Source organism: Callorhinus ursinus, unplaced genomic scaffold (genome assembly GCF_003265705.2).
Source record: "Callorhinus ursinus isolate GAN/ISIS: 27379988/994484 unplaced genomic scaffold, GSC_fseal_2.0 scaffold3, whole genome shotgun sequence".
NCBI lineage: Eukaryota > Metazoa > Chordata > Mammalia > Carnivora > Otariidae > Callorhinus > Callorhinus ursinus.
Genome location: NW_027397065.1, coordinates 60,009,726 through 60,016,769, shown reverse-complemented (window position 1 = coordinate 60,016,769; position 7,044 = coordinate 60,009,726). Strand labels below are relative to the sequence as shown.

At 41.1% G+C, this 7,044-nt stretch overlaps 1 pseudogene; it reads right to left on the bottom strand.

Annotated features, from left to right (window-relative positions):
* Positions 1-697: 697 nt before the first annotated feature.
* LOC112820253 (Y-box-binding protein 1 pseudogene) lies at positions 698-2,100 on the bottom strand (annotated as a pseudogene).
* Between the last annotated feature and the right edge of the window lie 4,944 nt (positions 2,101-7,044).

Sequence of the window (7,044 nt, the reverse complement as noted above, 5' to 3'; positions counted from 1 at the left end):
TCTAGCCTATGTTCTTTATCCATACTAGAATCTCCACCGTCCCCTCTCCTCTGCTCTCATATATTCACAGTTCAGTTCTCTTTCAAGTTATGTATATATTCATATTCATTGCCTATAAAATTTCTCTGACTACTTGGCTTCTTGAGATTAATTCTAGAGAGACTAATTTTATCCTTAAGCAGATAAATGGAAGGTCTGTGAATGAAGCATAAGATTTTATACCTGAGAAGACTTTAGGAGTTTTCTACCCCAGCATTTCACTTTACAAATGAGGAAATCAAGGCTTAGAGAAGTGAATTGATTGGCTCAAGTTTGGATACTAATTTTTATCATAGCAACTGACTTTCAATACAGCCCCTCAATTCCTTTTAATTTCAAGTAAAAGGAACATTTTAAAGTCTATCTTAAAATCCACAAACCATCTAAATTTTTTTTTAATTTTAATATTTATTATATTTATTGCTACTCTATTAATGAAATGTCTAATACTCAATGTTTTGGAAAGCATGACTGACTAAATAATGAATGAATGAATGAATGAATGAATGAATGAATGACTATTTAAGTACTCACAGAGGTATCTTATCATCTTGATACTTTTTTTTTAAGACCTTTATTAACGGGTGCTTGCCGTTTGTTGATTTTTTTGAAAAAATCAAGTTGTAAACTTTTTATTACAAATTAAAAATGAGGTTCTTAAAAATCTCAACCTGACCAGATATGAAACAATTTAAAAACCTTTAAAGGTGTATTGAGAAAAACCAGGTTTTTTTTTTTTTTTTTTAAAAAACACGTTTGTCATTACCAAAAAGAGACGTCTTTGGGTAAAAATAATAAAAACCCCATGCTGCATAGATAATGCAGATAGTTCTATTTATCTGGTCAGTGGGCAAAAAGCAAGCACTTAAGGTCTTCAGCTCCAATCTTGTGTTCATTTCTTATTGCTGGAATTTCATCTTCGTTTCTTCGTGTTGGATGACTAAACCGGATGATGGTAGAGATGGTAAGCCGGCATTTACTCAGCCCCGCCCTGCTCAGCCTCGGGAGCGGACGAATTCTCAGCTGGTGGATCGGCTGCTTTTGTCTCTTTGCCATCTTTGTGGTTTAGGGTTTTCTGGGCGTCTGAGTCGGTAATTGAAGTTGCGGCGGTACCGACGTTGAGGTGGCTGCTGACCTTGGGTCTCAGCTGCTGGATTTTCCTTATCTTCCTCATTGCCATCCTCTCTAGGCTGTCTTTGGCGAGGGGGACCCCTGCGGAATCGTGGTCTATAACCCCGATACATATTCTGTCTCACTGGTCTACCTTGTTCTCCTGCACCCTGGTTGTCAGCACCTTCCATCACTTCTCCCTGCACAGGAGGGTTGGAATACTGCGGTCGACGCCCAGAGGGTCTCCGCATGTAGTAAGGTGGGAGCCGTCGCCCGCGGTAGGGCCGGCGCTGTTGGGCCTGGCCTTTGGGAGCACTTTCCGATCCCTCGTTCTTTTCCCCACTCTCACTATTCTGGTAATTCTGCTGGTAATTGCGTGGAGGACCCCTGCGACGTGGATAGCGTCTATACTGGTTACGGTCTGCTGCATATTTACTGCCTTGCCCTGGAACTGCACCAGGGCCTGTCACATTTGCTGCCTCTGCACCCTTTTCTCCTTCAACAACATCAAACTCCACAGTCTCTCCATCTCCTGCACTGCGAAGGTACTTCCTGGGGTTATTCTTCTTTATGGCAGTCTGGTGTCCAAATACATCTTCCTTGGTGTCATTCCTGTTGATGAAACCATATCCGTTTCTTACAGTGAACCATTTTACTGTTCCCAAAACCTTCGTTGCGATGAGCTTCTAGTCCCCGCCGGCAGGCGCCGCCGATGTGAGGCCGCCCGGGCCGCCGCTCCCTGCGCCGCTGCCCGTGGTGCCGGGCTTGGTGTGGGCAGCGCCGAGGGCGGGGGCGGCGGGCGGCTGCGGGGTCTCGGCCTCGCTGCTCATGGTTGCGGTGATGGTGACTGGGGCCGGCTGCGGCAGCTGCAGCTCCTCCCGGGGTGTGATGGTAACTAGGCCGGCGGCGGCGGTGGGGCTGCTCAGGGCTCTCTGGGGTCCGCTCCCCGCTCCCGCTACCGATCCAACTCATCTTGATACTTTTAACGTTGGCTTTCTCTCAATTTAGTGTCCTTATAAACATAATCTCTACATAAAACACTGCTTTACTTTAAAGTATAATATTATAAACTTACTGAAAACTTAATCATCTATAAATTGTGCCTTACTCAATTGTATTTCTCAGAGAACGGAACAACTTTTAGATGGTAGCTTAACGTTCTGACTTCACTAACACCTTCCAAGTTCTTCCGACCTAATGCACCAGTTCTACTGTAAGTAAGTACCCACCTACGCTGTCCTTCATGTTCTCTCCTGTCTACTTTCACTTCTGAGCTCACAGTGGTGACCTGCAAATGCAACAATAGCCAGCAATAATGTCATTAAGGCCGGTGGCTTCCTGGCAGGCTAGAGGGCCCGGATATATTCCATGCTGAGGTCTTACCCCATTTAAGAAGAGACCTTCGTTAGACTGCCGGGATGGACGGAAGCATTATCATCTGCACTGTTAATTTAACACCGTTCGAAGGTTCAAATGTCACCAGTGGAAGGGAGAATAGCCATTGGACAGGAAGGGCTTTACTGTTTGTAATCAAGAGCTGTGGGACCACCTGTCTCCCCACTGTACTCTGGGGGTTCCACTCCGTAGGGGCAAATTGTGGTTTAAGCGCTTCAGTGGTACTTTTTAAATGAACCAGAGGCAGGACAACATGGCAGTTAAGGACATGCATGAGCCTTACACTTTGATGGAGCGGGAGTTGAGTCCTGACTTTGCCACCTCGTATGAGCCACTCCTCGGGCAGACTTTAAACCTCAGTTTCTCATTTGTAAAATAGAGATAATTACGAATACTTACCTCATTGGGAAGCTGTGAAGATTAAGTGAGATGCTGCATGCAAAGTGCTTGGTGCACTGACCCACTCCTGATGAGCCCTGATTAATAATAATCAAATCACTGAGGCCAGAAAAGCCCCTAATTGGTGATCCTGCATTAATTCTTTTTTTTTTTGCATTTTTAAAAAATTTTATTATGTTATGTTAATCAGCATACATGACATCATTAGTTCTTGATGTAGTGTTCCATGATTCATTGTTTGCGTATAACACCCAGTGCTCCATGCAGTACATGCCCTCCTTAATACCCATCACCGGGCTGACCCATCCTCCCACCACCTTCCCCTCTAGAACCCTCAGTTTGTTTCTCAGAGTCCATCGTCTCTCATGGTTCATCTCCCCCTCCGGTTCCCCCCCCCCCCGCTTCATTCTTCCCTTCCTACTATCTTCTTCTTTTTTTTAACATATAATGTATTATTTGCTATGGTGGGCGCTGTGAATTGTGTAAGACTGTTGAATCACAGACCTGTACCTCTGATCCTGCATTAATTCTTGCCCCACATTTTAAAGCCATGGCTTCTGATGAAATGCTGAACTCCTATCATTGATCAACAAAGCAGTGGTTTGCCTGCATCAGATAGGCTGAGGCAAGGTACATAAATGCAAGCAAGCATTTCTCAGACTGAGAGCCATGCCCTGCACTGTCTACAGATCCCATGAGCTGGCAGGTTTTTCAAAACAAGTATTCAAATGAATGAGTTGACATTCAGAATGTCCTGCAGCAAAGTCCAGGAACTGCATTAACATACATTGCTTGACATCTAAGGAGTTTGATTATTTATATTGAGTTGTGACCAATTCAGAGGCATCTTGGCGAGATGTTTTCCTCTAACAACGCTGTGCTTTTGAGCCGTAACATATGGTATGTGACGTAGCTATTTACATGCCTGTGTCTCTCTACCAAGAGCAGGGGCTGTATTTCACTTACCATTGTATTAGTAATACATAGGAGAGTGCCTAGAACCTGGAAGCTGCTTCCTAAGGAGCTGGTTGACTATGTGAGTAAAATACGAATTCCAGCTATGTTATTTTAATACTCCCTAGATAATTTTCACCCAGTCTTTGTCAATATGATAGAGACTGCCAACTAGTCTTCAAGGATCAATGGAGCACACAGTTCATATTCTGTAGAGTGTGATTTCAAATATGCAGAGACTCAACACCCACCCCTTAACATGGCAATGTAGAACAGGAGTGGGAGCAGGGTTTCCAGAACCAGCCTACATGGTTTCAAATCCTGACCTTGCCACTTCTCAGCTTGTGATTTCAGAAAAGTCACTTAGAACATCTGTGCCTAGTTTTCTCATCTCTAAAATTGAGATAATTATTGTACCTACATTAATAGAATTATGGAAAGGATTAAATGAGCTAATATTCGTAAAATGCTTAGATTATTGACTAGCATGCGGTTAAGTACTATATATAGTATTAATTATTAAGATTTTTACAGAACAGCAATAAGCTCATAATGCTAATGATAGGGCACTGAAATAGCTAACCAGCTCTCTGAATGATTTCTTTTTTCAAGTTTTTATTTAAATTCCAGTTAGGTAACATATAGTATAATATTAGTTTCAGGTGTAGAATTTAGTGATTCGTCACTTACACACAACACCCAGTGCTCATCACAAGTGCCCTCCTTAATCCCCATCACCGATTTAACCCATCTCTCCCACCCACCTCCCCTCCAGTAATTTTCAATTTGTTCTCTATAGTTAAGAGTCTGTTTCTGGTTTGCCTCTCTTTCTTCTTCCCCTATGTTCATCTGTTTTATTCTTAAATTCCACATATGAGTGAAATCATATGGTATCTATCTTTCTCTGACTGACTTATTTTGCTTAGCATAATACACCCTAGCTCCATCCACATCATTGCAAATGGCAAGATTTCATTCTTTGTTATTGCTGAGTAATATTCCATTGTATATATTTACCACTTCTTCTTTATCCATTCATCAGTTGTTGGACATTTGGGTTCTTTCCATAATTTGGCTATTGTTAATAATGCTGCTATAAACATTGGGGTGCATGTGTCCCTTCAAATTAGTATTTTTGTATCCTTTGGATAAATACCTAGTAGTGCAAGTGCTAGATCATAGGGTAGTTCTATTTTTAATTTTTTGAGGAACCTCCATACTGTTTTCCAGAGCGGCTGCACCAGTTTGCGTTCCTACCCACAGTGTAAGAGGGTTCGCCTCTCTCCGCAACCTCATCTCTCTGAATGATATAAAGGAGCATTAAGTGATGGTTATATTTATAGCTGGAAGAAGCTCTTACTTGCCCCACATTTGGGCTGTATTGTGTTCTGTATCTCGTATTGTATTTCCTTGAAAATCAAACATTATGCAACATTTATATTAATTAAATGTGATTAAGCCAAATACTCCCTTATTCAACCATTAGGATAACTACTCCTTGTTTCATACACCTAGTCTTCTTGGGTAGTTTATGACAGATGTCAATTTGAAACTAAATGGTAAATTTTAGATACATCTCAGGTACTGAATAATAGAGTCAGAAGATGCAAACAAAGAATATAGATTAAACAAATGATGTGCTTAATCAGGATAATTACATGGGTTTGCTGTTGAAATAGAAATGTAACATTATCATTTTAGTTTCCATACCTGTGCTGGATCTACTGTGACCATTGTGATTCAAGGATAAAATTAAATTCCATTTGTGTGCTTAAAATACCTAATGTAAGTACTCATTCTTAAAGTAATATATTCTGCAAAAGTATGTACTTCATATGATAGAATTAATAACTTTAATATCCATACTTTGCCTAACAGTCTTCCTAGTTTTGATTTTTTTAAAAAAAAGGTATTTCAAAGGTTATAAATAAAAAGAAAAAAAACCCCACCCCTCAGATGAAAGATTGCATGGCACAATATTAAACAAAACAGAAATGGTATCTTCTACATTCTGTGTAGACTCCTTAGATGTCAAGCAGGTCATTTTTATTCAAATGTCAGGTACAAAATCAGTGAGCCTCATATACTGTGAGTAGATAAGACTTGCTCACTGGATAGCTAGACAGACAGACAGAACGGTGAAGGGTGCCTAACCTACAATAACACTTGACTTTTCTGAAGTTTAATATTCTCCCAACCTCAACAGAGTTTCCATGCAGAAGTAAAGGAAAATGGCCTTCTAGACTTGGAAAGAGTTGTCTCTAGCCATTATCAAGCAGATGGCATTTTATTCCCATTTAACAAACATAGTTTCTATACTGGGTTAAATACTGTCTCCACAAAATTCATGTCTACCCAAAATCTATGAATGTGGCCTTATTTGGAAAAAGGATCTTTGCAGATGTAATCAAGTTAAAATGAGGCCATATAGGATAGGGTGTGCTCTAACCCATATATGACTGGTGTCTTTATAAGAAGAGAGAAGTTTGGACCCAGGGATACAGACACAGAGAAAGAACATCATGTGGTGATGGAGGCAGAGATTGGAGTGATATGTTCACGAGCCAAGGAATGCTAAGAATCCAGCAATCACTAGCAGCTAGGAGAGAGGCATGAGATTCTTTTCTAAGCTTCCAACAAGAAACCAATGCTGCTGGCACTTTGATTTCGAACTTCTGGCCTCCCAAACAGTGAGAGAATAAATTTCTACTGTCTTCAGGCACCTAATTTGTGGTAATGTTACATCAGCCCTAGGAAACCAATTGCTTAGTTGCTTAGTTACCTGCCTTCCCATCCCAAGGTTGATTAAAGCAGCTAATGAGAAGTGGTATGAATGTATATTTTGAAATAGTCCTTAATGCTCAAAATGGTTTAACAGTTGTCCTAATTCAGCACAAACAGGAGTTCTCTTCTTGGCTAGTGGGACCCCCTCTATATGTGCAACTTGATACGAATGAGAGCTTTTCATTTTGATTGTTAGAAAAATCAGAACAATCAGAGCGAATGTGTGTGGAATGGAAGGAGAGGTGGATGATGAAAGAGCATGACATGGTAACTCTCCCCAACTCCTGGCCTACTAGCTTGTTCATTAGCACTTGTGGAGGGAGGGGTTTAAAAGCAGAACCCAAATCATCAGTTTTCATGAGC